The 12,158-nt window shown below is 45.1% G+C and overlaps 1 pseudogene; it reads right to left on the minus strand.

The window, feature by feature from the left end:
- Nucleotides 1–861: 861 nt before the first annotated feature.
- On the minus strand, nucleotides 862–11,543 carry LOC102392073 (annotated as a pseudogene).
- Nucleotides 11,544–12,158: the final 615 nt, after the last annotated feature.

Genomic DNA, 12,158 nt, shown 5'->3' on the forward strand with positions numbered 1-12,158 from the left:
TAGGACTGGAAAGGACAGAGCAGGCATATGTGGCAGAGACCTGGTGACTAGGTGTGGGGCAAAAGGGAACCAGCTCTCCATGGAGTACCTCACCCAAACTCCCCTGGAAGAGAAGCCTAGTGATAAGTTCATCTGAGATGGGATGAAGACAGTCTATTTCATTACCCCTTATAATTCCTCTGAATGAGGAGGTCGTGGAGTTGGTGGGTCATCACAAACTCTTCCATGGCCTAGACTATCTCCCAGTCCCTTTCTTTGGGGCTGCCTTTCCCCAGCTTCAGTCATGTAGTTCTGGAGGAAATTGACAATCATGTGTGCTGCTGGGTCAGGGCCACAAGACCATGTAAAGCCAATCATAGGATCCCATGGCCCTGCCAGGATGGCTGATCTAGGACTGTACATGTGGTCTGAGGTGGGTCATTCAGAGAACACCCTTGAACTCTGATGTCTTCAATCTTTTCTTTCCTTATTGGAGATGCCTTCAGGATATAAAACCCTAGGGCAGGTATCTTGGACTCCCTCACTATGTGTAGAAGCCTTAAGGAAGAAAGTTGTCAGGCTAAGACCATCAAAGAAGAGGGAATGAAAGAGTGAGGGTGTGAAATAGAGAACTGATGACTTCTGATTTCTTGGGTCCAGTCACTGAGATGTTTGTATTTGCTCTGAGTCTTGTGTCCTGAATTCCCAGAGTCATTTCAATGAGTCTCCCCTTTCCTTGAAGCCAGGGGATGGTGGGCTCCTCTCAACTGTGATTCAGACTTTGTTCTAGATCTTTCCTGATCATTGTACACCTCCCAGACACAAACAGTGGCACCCGTTTGTTTCAGCACAATTACGAGTGAAACCCTTTATTCTTTATTGTAATAGGATGTGCAGACCACCAAATACAGTTCACCAGCATCCTGGGCAGGAGTACCCTAAGTGTGATTTAGTGTTTGTTTGGAGCGGCCTTACTGATACCTGAACCACTCCAAGCATTTACAATGCCTGTGCCAGGGCAATCCTGTCATTTCCTCGATCAAAGACTGATAAATACAGCATCAGGAAGTTGTCACCCAGGATCCAGGTCTCTCTAGATGTCCTCACTGTGTTCTCTTGAAAGGTGGTATAGCAGTGGCCTCTAGAATCCTGGGGGAGTCAGAGACACACACCAGTCAGCCTGAGCCCTTATGTGAGACTCCCACAAATATCCAGACCCAGCACGAATCTTGGTTTTACTTCCCTCCTTTGGTAAGTATCAAGGGATTTTCTCCTTAGCAGGGCATATAAGACTTAATCCACAACCAAAAATGGCAAAGAATTGAGGTTGCCATTGAGGAAGGGTGTGGGGGAGGGGAGGACTGGGAGTTGGGGATACAGAGGAATGATAAACCACAAAGTCCTACTGTAGAGTATAAAGAAATATATTAACTACCCAGTCATAAACCACATGAAAAAGAATAAGAAAAAGAATATATATTTCTGCATGTATATAACTGAGTCACATTGCTGTGCAGTAGAACTTAACGCAATACTGAAGATTAGCCAAAGTTAAAGAAAATTTTTAGAAAAGAAAAAGAGTGTCCATAGTTGTCCTCTCTCCCCTTTTCTTTTCTTCTGACTCCTGCTTCTTGTTTTCTATGCAGAGAATGCTGGTTCTTCTCCTGCGTCCCCACAACCCATATTTTATTTAAAAAACTTTATTTTGTATTGGAGTATAGCTGATTAACAATATTCTGAGTTTCAGGTGGACAGTAAATGGACTCAACCATATATATTCATGTATCCTGGTTCCAAAAATACCCCACCCATCCAGGTTGTCATATAATTAAGCATAGTTCCCCATGCTACACAGTAACTCATTGTTGGTTATCCATCTTAAATAGAGCAGTGCCCACAACACGTTCTTGAAGACTTAACTTAGGAACTCTGGGAAACCTCCTTCAGCCCACACTCACCCTCTTTGGCCACTCCAGGCTTGGGTGGGTAATGTACTGTGGTTTGCCATCCCCACCGGTGAGTCTGTAGCCCTCATCACCTCGAGTAAGTTCCCAGTGCCCCAGTGCAGAGCACCTTGGGATGCCATTTGCATGGAATCCAGTACAGTTTTGCCTAGAGCCAAGCAACCCTCCATATGGCTTCATGAGTTTACAGTTTTAGAATTCCTGAAATTCCCTCCCTTCCTCAAAGTCTTCTATGAGCCCATTAGCCAGCTCTGAACTCCCTCAGGGAGCTGACATGAAGCCTCCACCCTGTGCCAGGGCTGAGCAGTCACTGTGCACCCTTTATTCACATTAGCATCCATCCTTCCTACAGAGGGGTCCAGTAGCATGACTCACAAAGGGGGCACCCGGCCAGAGCTAGGGGAAGATGCATCCTAGAACTAGGGTGACAATGTAATTTATCATCCAAACCAGGAAAACTGTGAGAAGGGAAGGGAGACTGTTAATCCCTATGGTGGGACAGCACACTGGGACTGTCCCCAGCCATTCTCCGTGTCACATGACTTATTTCAAGGACTGCTAGAGCTGACTTTCCATGTTCATCTATCTGAGGGTTCAGATTAAAGTGAAGCTCTTTGAACACTGAGGACCTGAGTGATCCCCTCTCCTTGTGACTCCCACTATGCCAGCATGGCGTGGTGTCTCCACATTTATTTCAGGATGATCAGTGTCCCAGACGGCCCTTTACTCTCAAGGGGTTCATGTTGTGGGAGGCTCTGGCCAGCTCCAGTGCTCAGCAGCATCTGCAATAGTGCAAGATATCCTGCAGAGGGTGACCTCTTCCCAGCAGCAGCCCAAGGCTTCCTGAAACTTCCTATTTGAGAATCCCCCCTCAGGGTTCTCCCCTCACCTTGAGGATGTAGGCTTGGGCTTGGACTGGGTAGTTGATGCCATTGATGATGAAGATAATAGAGGACAGGGCATTGACCGCAAAACATGAAACGTAGTGCTGTTAGAGAGAGAGGAAGAGAGGTTGGCCCTGGAGATGCTTCTTGGGTTTGGAGACTGGGAGTGACCCTCGGGCATGACCCTTCACCTCAGAACCCCGTGGTGTGGCGGCGATGAACTTCTGGGTGTTATTGACCAATCTTCTTGGGCCAAGGATCAGTGATATCCTGGTATCCATAAGGGCCTCGCAGCCACCAGAACAAGAAATAGCCTTTCTTTTCATGGAGATGCTGAGAGACAGTGTGACAAAGTAGGCATCAAGGTCACTCTGAGTATCCCCAGAGCTGCCCCCTTCCCGACTGTCTTCTAAACAGCCCTTTGTCTCTTGCCTTCTTTTCCTTTGCTCCTGACATGGAACCTTCCTTGACATCCTCGAATGCAGTACTTGAATACACCAGGCTCTTTTGCACCTTGACACAAGCTGGTTTTCCTTCCTAGAGGAGTCCCCTCCCCTTAGACTAGCAAATCTCTTCTCATCTTCCAGATTCCAGCTTAATTGTTATGGTTTGAGGGAAGTCTTTCCTCCAGTGTTTATCAGTCTCCTTTCTTAACAGTCTCTGTAGACACTTCCTCATGTCTAGCATGTACCAAATCACAATTCACTATGCGTGTGTCTCATTTCCTGTGCATCTGCCTTCTTAGATGAGAGGGCAAGTTTTATTCTCACTGACTCCCTAAAGTGCCTGGCACACAGTGGATGCTCAAGGCTTGTCTGTTTAGTGAGTGAAAGAAGACTGTGAAAATAATGAATGAGAAACATCCAGAGAGCTGTATCTTGTGGGGAACAAATAATGGGTCAATCACAGAGTGAAGATAGAGAATTGCAAGGGCAGCAGGTTCTCATAGTGGTGGGAGAGAGGGGCTCCTCTGGGAGAGGGTGTCTGCCAGCACTGCTCCTACAACCAGCTCAAACCCTGAGACTCTGGCCAGGAAATATATGACTAGCCCACAGAAACTCCAAAGGACACATCAGCTTTTGTCTGAGGGTATCACACAGAATCCTATCAATTATTCCTCTTATCCTCAGGTCACTCCTGGATCCCACCTTCCTGATTCTCTGTTATAGCCCCTGCCCCACTGTGTGCCCATATACGTGGGGTATCTTTTTTATTAGTTGCTTTCACATCTTAAGACTTCAGCAAATCTCTCTACACTTCTCAATCGTTGCTCCCTTAGGAGACCAGTTCTCCCCATTTGCTCAGGACTTTCCCTGTTTTTAAACTGACATCTGTACAGAGAACTTCCTTGGTTCCAAGTAGTCCTGGACAGTTGGTCATCTTATACCTCTGTTCATGCTGGAGAAATTATCCCTAATCCTTTGTTCACCACACTGTAGAGTCCTCTAACCATGCTGCACACCTCACAGGGCAGTGGGTGCAATCCTTTCCCAGCTGCACAGACCTCTCTGGACCCTTTTAGGACCCTGGTCAGAGCCCTGGTCAGAAGGCTTGGGGATTATGAACCCATTGGTTGTTTGCATATCTATCTGCTTGTGTGTTTGTTTGTATATGTTTGTATGTGTGTTTGTATGTGTCTCTGTGAGTGTTTGTGTGTCTCTGACTAGCTATGCATGTTTATATGTGTCTCTGTGTATGTTTATATGTGTCTGCTTGTGTGTTTCCATGTGTCTGTGTGTCTGTCTGTGTCGTTGTGGGTGGTGTATATGTCTGTGTGACTGTGTGCCTGAGAATGGATTTGTGTGTGTTTGCCTGTGTCCATGTACATTTAGCAGGAGACTCACTTGTACTGACCCTCAGAGGGAGAGGTTACTGGTCCATGTGTACACTCCAGTTGCCCTCATGGATCAATGGTACCCAGCTGAGTGCTCCCTGGCAGTAGGATTTATCCACCCCACCAAACATCACCACACTGCCTTTCACCTTGCATGTGTAGAGAGAAGAGAGGAGGGGATCCTTGGAGGACAGTAACAACAGCACTGTCTGAGAGCCGCGCTGGTCCATCCATCAAGGCCCTATTAAGGTCCCCATGTACAGATGCAGAAATCAGGAAACCAGAAGGGAAAGAGACACGTGTACCCCAATGTTCATTGCAGCACTATTTATAATAGCCAGGACATGGAAGCAACCTAGATGCCCATCAGCAGATGAATGGATAAGAAAGCTGTGGTACATATACACAATGGAGTACTACTCAGCCATTAAAAAGAACACATTTGAATCAGTTCTAATGAGGTGGATGAAACTGGAGCCTGTTATACAGAGTGAAGTAAGCCAGAAAGAAAAACACCAATACAGTATACTAATGCATATATATGGAATTTAGAAAGATGGTAACAATAACCCTGTGTACGAGACAGCAAAAGAGACACTGATGTATAAATCAGTCTTATTGACTCTGTGGGAGAGGGCGAGGGTGGGGAGATTTGGGAGAATGGCATTGAAACATGTTTAATATCATGTATGAAATGAGTCGCCAGTCCAGGTTCGATGCACGATACTGGATGCTTGGGGCTGGTGCACTGGGACGACCCAGAGGGAGGGTATGGGGAGGCAGGAGGGAGGAGGGTTCAGGATGGGGAACACAGGTATACCTGTGGCGGATTCATTTCGATATTTGCAAAACTAATACAATACTGTAAAGTTTAAAAATAAAATAAAAAAATTGAAAACTAAAAAAAAACCAAAAAACAAACAAACAAACAAACAAAAAATCAAGGCTAGGAGTGATTGAGATCCAGACCAAGGTCGGTTACTGGCTAATGAGTGGCACAGAGGAGGTTAGAAGCTGAGTCACCTGGCTGGGCTCCACCCACTATATCTACTGAAGATGCCCTAACTCCTGCGACCTGAGTGCTCCGACACACTCAAAGGACATGGTGCTGAAGCATAATCGCTTTCTCCTTGTCCAGCTTGTCATTTTTCAGGAAACTCAAAGGCTGGGAATTCTAAACGTATGGGTTCAGGTCACCGAATTTGGCTCCACTGGCCTGTGACCTCTACTGTTCAAAGGGCCCCACACTCAGAAGGGACCCCACCTCTGCTCTCCCTGTCTTGAATGCCTAATATTTCTTGAACAAGGGGTCCCACGTGTTTGTTTTGTGTCCCACACTTTCATTTTTCACTGGCTCCTGCAAATTGGGTAGCTGGTCCTGGGCTCCCAGTGGAATGCTAATGAGGAAGGAAAGATATCCACCATCCTTCTCCTTCCTTCCTTATCAAATTGATAAGCAAATTGTATGGCTTTTCCCTCCAACTTGTTTCCTGTTGCCTTCTGTTAGTCTTTCTCCTCACTCACCCCCCCTAGACTAAGTTACTGGTTTTGAGCCCAGGAGCAGGGTTGTGTTCCAATAAAAAGTTATTTGTAAAGGCCAGTGGTGACGTCAGGTACAGCCCTGGGGCTATATTTATCCTGGGTAAATTATCTCTCAGGATTCTTCTTTATCAAGTGTTCTATAATTTTCGTGCACCTGAAAGCATCTTACAGCTAATTTGGAGAAATGGATTGTCCATCTCAGACTTACTTGCTCAAGTAGAAGGCAAAACATGCTCAGAAATGGCACCTTGATTCTTCAGCTTGTCAAAGATGGGGATGGCTCCAGAGAAGGATTTGTTGGGGTAGTTCAAGCCCAAGATGCCATTGTAAGCTCTGCCCTCAAACCCATATTCCACCATGCTTAGACCGAACAGCTGGTCAGTACTTACAAGGTCCCCAATCTGTGGGAGAGAAGAATGTTCCCACTTACAGATACATGAAGTGGGGCTAGGACTGGGCTGGCGTGCATTGCCATTAGATCCTCAGAGGAGAATTGAGGCTGGACTGTGTCTTGGGTGGACCTCAGATAGTTAGACTAAACTGGGAGGGGAATTTGGGTTCCATTTGAGAGAGGCTGTGAATTTTAAAACATCTGCCCCTCTGAAAAACACCACCTGAGTGAGTCAAATTTGCCTTGTGGCTTCTGTACAGGTGGGGCAACTGAGACAGGTCAGGACCCATTGGTGCCCCTTTGTGGACAAAATGAATCAAGAGCAAGGTAGCCTTCTCTGGCATCACTATGACCTAATGACAGGAATGGACTGAATTCTCTGTAAGGTACTGTGGATTATGCATCTGTCCAGGAAGACAGAAGCCAAAAACACCGCCTAGCTTGCAGGGATCTATGAAACTATTGCCTGGAATATTCACTTTTGGGGATAAGTGTGTATTTGTGTGAGTGCATATGAGAGAGAAGGAGAGAGAGCGGGGACCTACTCAAGCATTTTGGGGAAGAAGGCCATACATTTTATTAGACTCTCAAAGGTACCCTAGAGTAAGAACTCATTTATCAGGCCCCTTGACTTCTCTGGCCTCCAGTTTCCCACTATGGGTACCTGAAGACCTTGACGGCCCCCAGGGTCCCCAGATCAGGTTTCTCCTGTCCCTAAACACCCTACAGCAACTTCAGTCCTGAAAAGCCAACCCAGCTCCACCGTTTACCATATGTGTGACCTCAGCAAGGCCCTTGCTGTCTGCACCTCAGTTTCCTCATATGTCTCATGAGCTAATCAGACCACCTGCTGTGTGGGGTTGTTGCAGGATTAAACCAATTATTACCTGAAAGTGCCAGGAACAGTCTGTGAATATAAAAATGGGTGCTTTTTCCCCCTCCTATTGCTCCCAGCAAAATGAACCTTGAACTGCTCATGGGCAGAGGAGCTGCAAGTCCACACCTCAAGCCACTCTCTGGGTTAGCTAATTCATTTGCTCATGTGTCACCACGGGCACTGCCTTCCCAGGGACAGGATCCTGTGGATACGATGGCCAATATCTATGGGAATTAGGTTTGGAAGGGTCCTGCAGATGGTCCTGCATCTGTTTTGCAAGCAGGGGTCACTCCATAGCCAGTCCTGACTCAGCTTCTCTTTACATGTTACCAGAATGGTGTCATAAGCAAGAAATCCCTTCATGCTCCCAGAATCATAGGCTATGCTGAAGGTCTTCTGGGTAGGCCGGAAGGTGGAAGACTTGTAATGTCTGAACCTAACTTGTGTAGCTGCAGACAAAAGAGATGAGTGTCATCTGGTGCCAAGGGTGGAAACAGGGTGACAGGGCAAGTGAAGGATGGTCTGGGCATGGGGTCTGTATTCACAACAGGCTGGCCTGGGGCAAAAGAAGGAGGTCACCCACAAGTCACATGAACCTGTGTCAAAGATAACCTGGAATTCCTGAGGGGGTGTTCCAATGGTGACTTTACCCATGTAGATAATCTACACGGAGAAAGAGGGAGTGGGTTAGTGCAGAACCGACTACCCTCTATTCCCACACTGCTGCCTCCCTCTGGGTGTCACATATCTCTTGAGATCACTTTCTAACCACTGTGCAGCTCATAGCCTTTGAACACAGAGGTGTTTGCATTTGATTTTTTTTTTTTTTTTTTTGCTGTGCTACATTGTATGCAGAATATTGATTCTATGACCAGGCGTTGAAGTGGTACAACCTGCATTCGAAGTACAGAGGCATAACCACTGAAACTCCAGCCCCGTTGGACACCCAGGGAAGTCCTGGTTCATTCATTTGAGAAACTCTGTAGTCTCTTCAAACCCAGCCTAGCACCCCCTTTTCCAGGAGGTCCTTCTTGATCCACCCCAGCCACTCCCTCTAAACTCAGACCACATCCAATGAACACCACACAAGTTGACCCTTTCATTGGATATGTATTTACTCTTTGCCTATCTCTCAGGGTGGCATGGGCATTCTTGAAGACAAAATAAGCCCCTTTTCTAATCTAAAAACAGTAAGTGCTGTGTTAGATTCTGATGGCCTTACACGGACTATGGCTTCAGTAACTTTTTACTGCTGTGGTGCTTGCATCTGTGGAAACTGAATTCCTCTGCCTGGTTATTCACAATTGCTTTGCAGTTGGTTCTATCTTCTGATCAGAGATGGTTCACTCTTCATCTGTAACTAGTTGACTGCCTTAGTTCAGAAGGAGCTGCTGCTGCTGTAGCTGCTGCTGCTAAGTCACTTCAGTCATGTCCCATTCTGTGCAACCCCATAGATAGCAGCCCACCAGGCTCCACCATCCCTGGGATTCTCCAGGCAAGAACACTGGAGTGGGTTGCAATTTCCTTCTCTAATTCACGAAAGTGAAAGTGAAGTCGCTCAGTCTTGTCCGACTCTTAGCAATCCCATGGACTGCAGTCTACCAGGCCTCTCCGTCCTTGGGTTTTTCCAGGCAAGAGGACTGAAGTGGATCACCATTGCCTTCTGCTCAGAAGGAACAATCTCCCTCAAACTAATGACACATCTTTGACACAGAAATGGATGTTTACCTGCCACCTGGTAATTTCTGGGCCCAGTCACCAAGACAAGAGTTGAGGATGACAATGCCTTCTCCTCTGTTTGGGGCCACTTTGGCCCAGTGTTTCTGCCTCCTGCAGGAGCCCCAGCCCCAACCTCCCACGTGGCATCTCCAGATGAACCCCAGTGCTAAACTAGAGCACCAGGGGGAGCTATGGAGCACCATCCTCCCCAAACACTCACATCCACGATGTTCCTCAGGGGGTGAATAGTTATATTTGAGCCACGAGAAGAAATCTGAGACAGTCTGTAAGCATGTTACTTGAGGAAATTGTTCAGCATTTTTTTTTCACTGAAGGTATTTCTCATGGTCTTTCCTTAAAAGTATTCTTTCACCCAACATTTGACAAAGAAACAAAGAAGATGCTACATTTAGCTGTCAGTGTTAAGGTATAACTGTCATTGTAATGGCACTGTGTATTTTCTCATCATTTTTATGAGTCACCTTATTGTAAGAATTTTATGCATATTCCATGGCACAGACATAGGTTTGAATAAAGATTTTGTTCTGTAATGTTGTGTAAGCCATATGACAATGTGGGGTCTCAGTCTCCCCTTTGGTAAAATGGTGGAATGTAACGATTGAAATGCTCTAAATAGAATATCTTCGGGATAAGTGAAGTGATGGATATAAGGTACCTGATAAATAAGAAGTCTCAACAATGACAGCCATTAGCATTGCTGTTGCCATCCCACTGTATCCTTTTCACAGAAGCTCAGGGAAGGAGGTAGAAGTGGGATTCATATCCTGTTTTAAAAGGGAGGAATTTGAAATGCAAGAGGTTTGTAAATTGGCTGTGGTCACACTGCTTGTCAGATATAAAACAGTGAATAAGTAGCTCTCCCAGTCTTTCTCCAAGTTGAAAGAGAAGTGAGTTGAAAGAAGAATCCAGGAGATGGGGAACAAGTTCAGGAAATGTAGAAAATTAAAGGAAAAGTGAAAAGAAAATGCCACAGAGAGAAATACACTCACAGAGACTTCAAAAGAGATGGAGAGATAAATGATAGTGATACAGAGATGCAGACATAGACATATACACATGGAAGTAGAGAGGGAACAAAGAGGACATGCTAAATAAAAGGTAGAAAAATGCTATTCCACAGGACCACACCTACATCTGCATTGATTGTGCACTGAACAGTTGCAAAGAGTTCCAATTACAATAGGTCATGACATGACTGGACACCAGAGTTGTGCAACTATGCAAATCTACACCAAGAACCTTGGGTCCCACAGTTCCTATAGCAAAGTACTTATGAATAAGTAAGGGTTGAACTTTAATGTTGTCAGGGAAATATTCCATTCCGTCCTAAACCTGATGAGTAGAAGAATAATCAGATGAAAAATCATGAAAAGGAAGATGATGTGGCTTACAGTATCCATACTTAAATGACTCTTCAACTGAGAAGGCCACCAGCCCAAGGAGCACAAGCCACTTCATGTTTTTTTTCCTGGCTCCAAGTACACAGGGAAGTTCAGGTTCTTAGCATGTAGTGGTGACTGGGAGCCCCTAGTTATATATGCTTTGACATGCCCTAGTTTAGCCCTCCAGGCCAATAATAGGTCTGAAACAAACACAGAGGTCTTGATAAAATCTTTGTCTTCATCAGTGTCCTTGGTGAGTGGACTTTGAAGCTTCTCAGAATACAGAGAATTGAACTGTAATCTCTTCCTTGAAGTTTGACTGGAAAATCTAACTGATCTGCATGGACATCTAAGAAGATGGACAACCTTGCCTACTTGGAGAAAAAAACTACTGGTAAATACTTCATAAAAATGGATACTAAGGGCCATGCTTGACATTCGTTGTTTCATGTCATCTTTCTAGCCACTTCATGGCATATGTATTGCTGTCTTCATTGGAGATGAGATTGATAGGAGGATAAGTTGTCAAATGACAAAGTGAAGACTTCAGGGACAACCCAGGGACATACAACTGGCTTCAGGTAGTGGGTCTAATGGCATACATCAGGGGCACCTATGATGCCAGGCTGTATCAAAGATTTAGGGCAGAGCAGTACTTCAATTGCATTGTTTCAGTATTGGAAGAAATGTCATATGCATCCACAAGATATTTTATAGCATCCAACAAACATACAAGGAAGAACTGTGTTCTAGGTTCTGGGTTAAAGGCTTCAAAGTCAAAGTTGATGAAGACAAAAATAGTCTTTATCTTAAGAGAGCTAGCAGTCTAGTTCTCACAAAGCCATGGCCCCTGGAGGCAAGAGATATGATACTAAGATGAGGTGGCCATGTTGAACCCTGGGCCACACAGGCCTTACCACTGGGAGCAACCTTTCCTCCACTTCACCCATGCTGGAAAGCAGGCCAGTTGGCCATATTTTTAAGAGAATCAGAAGTTTGGGTATTTATGTACAATCTACTGATTTTAATGTTAGCAACTATATATATATATTTCCCCCCCCCCAAAAAAAAAAAAACCGTGGGAATGAAATCTCCACAGTGATGTGCTGGAATCAGCCTTCAGTCTCTGCAGGTTTTTATTTCTCACCTAGAGTTGGAGTGGGGACAGAGAGGAAACTAAGTCATGTCAGTTGATTTAAAAAGAGACTGATGCACACGGAAAATGTGTGTTTCCTTTCTATTTATAAAGAAAGAACATCGGTGACATACAAACCAAGAAAATTTAACTACTAAATTAAATGGATATATTTTTGATATAATTTCCCCATAGGGTCTATGTCATGAAAAATTTTGTCTGCCAAACCAAACATACAAAAAAAATAAGTTTGAAATGTCTTCCCAATCAAAGAAGACAAAACTACTGTGGCAGCCAAAGTAAAGGCAATTGTCTTTAATGACTCATGCAGGACTTCCAGGACCTATTCTTGCATGAGATCTATCCATGCCTGTCCCTTGAATACAACAGGAGCCTCTCCTGTTGCCAGGTGTGTTTAGATGGGGCACTG

The sequence above is a fragment of the Bubalus bubalis genome, chromosome 5 (genome assembly GCF_019923935.1).
Source record: "Bubalus bubalis isolate 160015118507 breed Murrah chromosome 5, NDDB_SH_1, whole genome shotgun sequence".
NCBI lineage: Eukaryota > Metazoa > Chordata > Mammalia > Artiodactyla > Bovidae > Bubalus > Bubalus bubalis.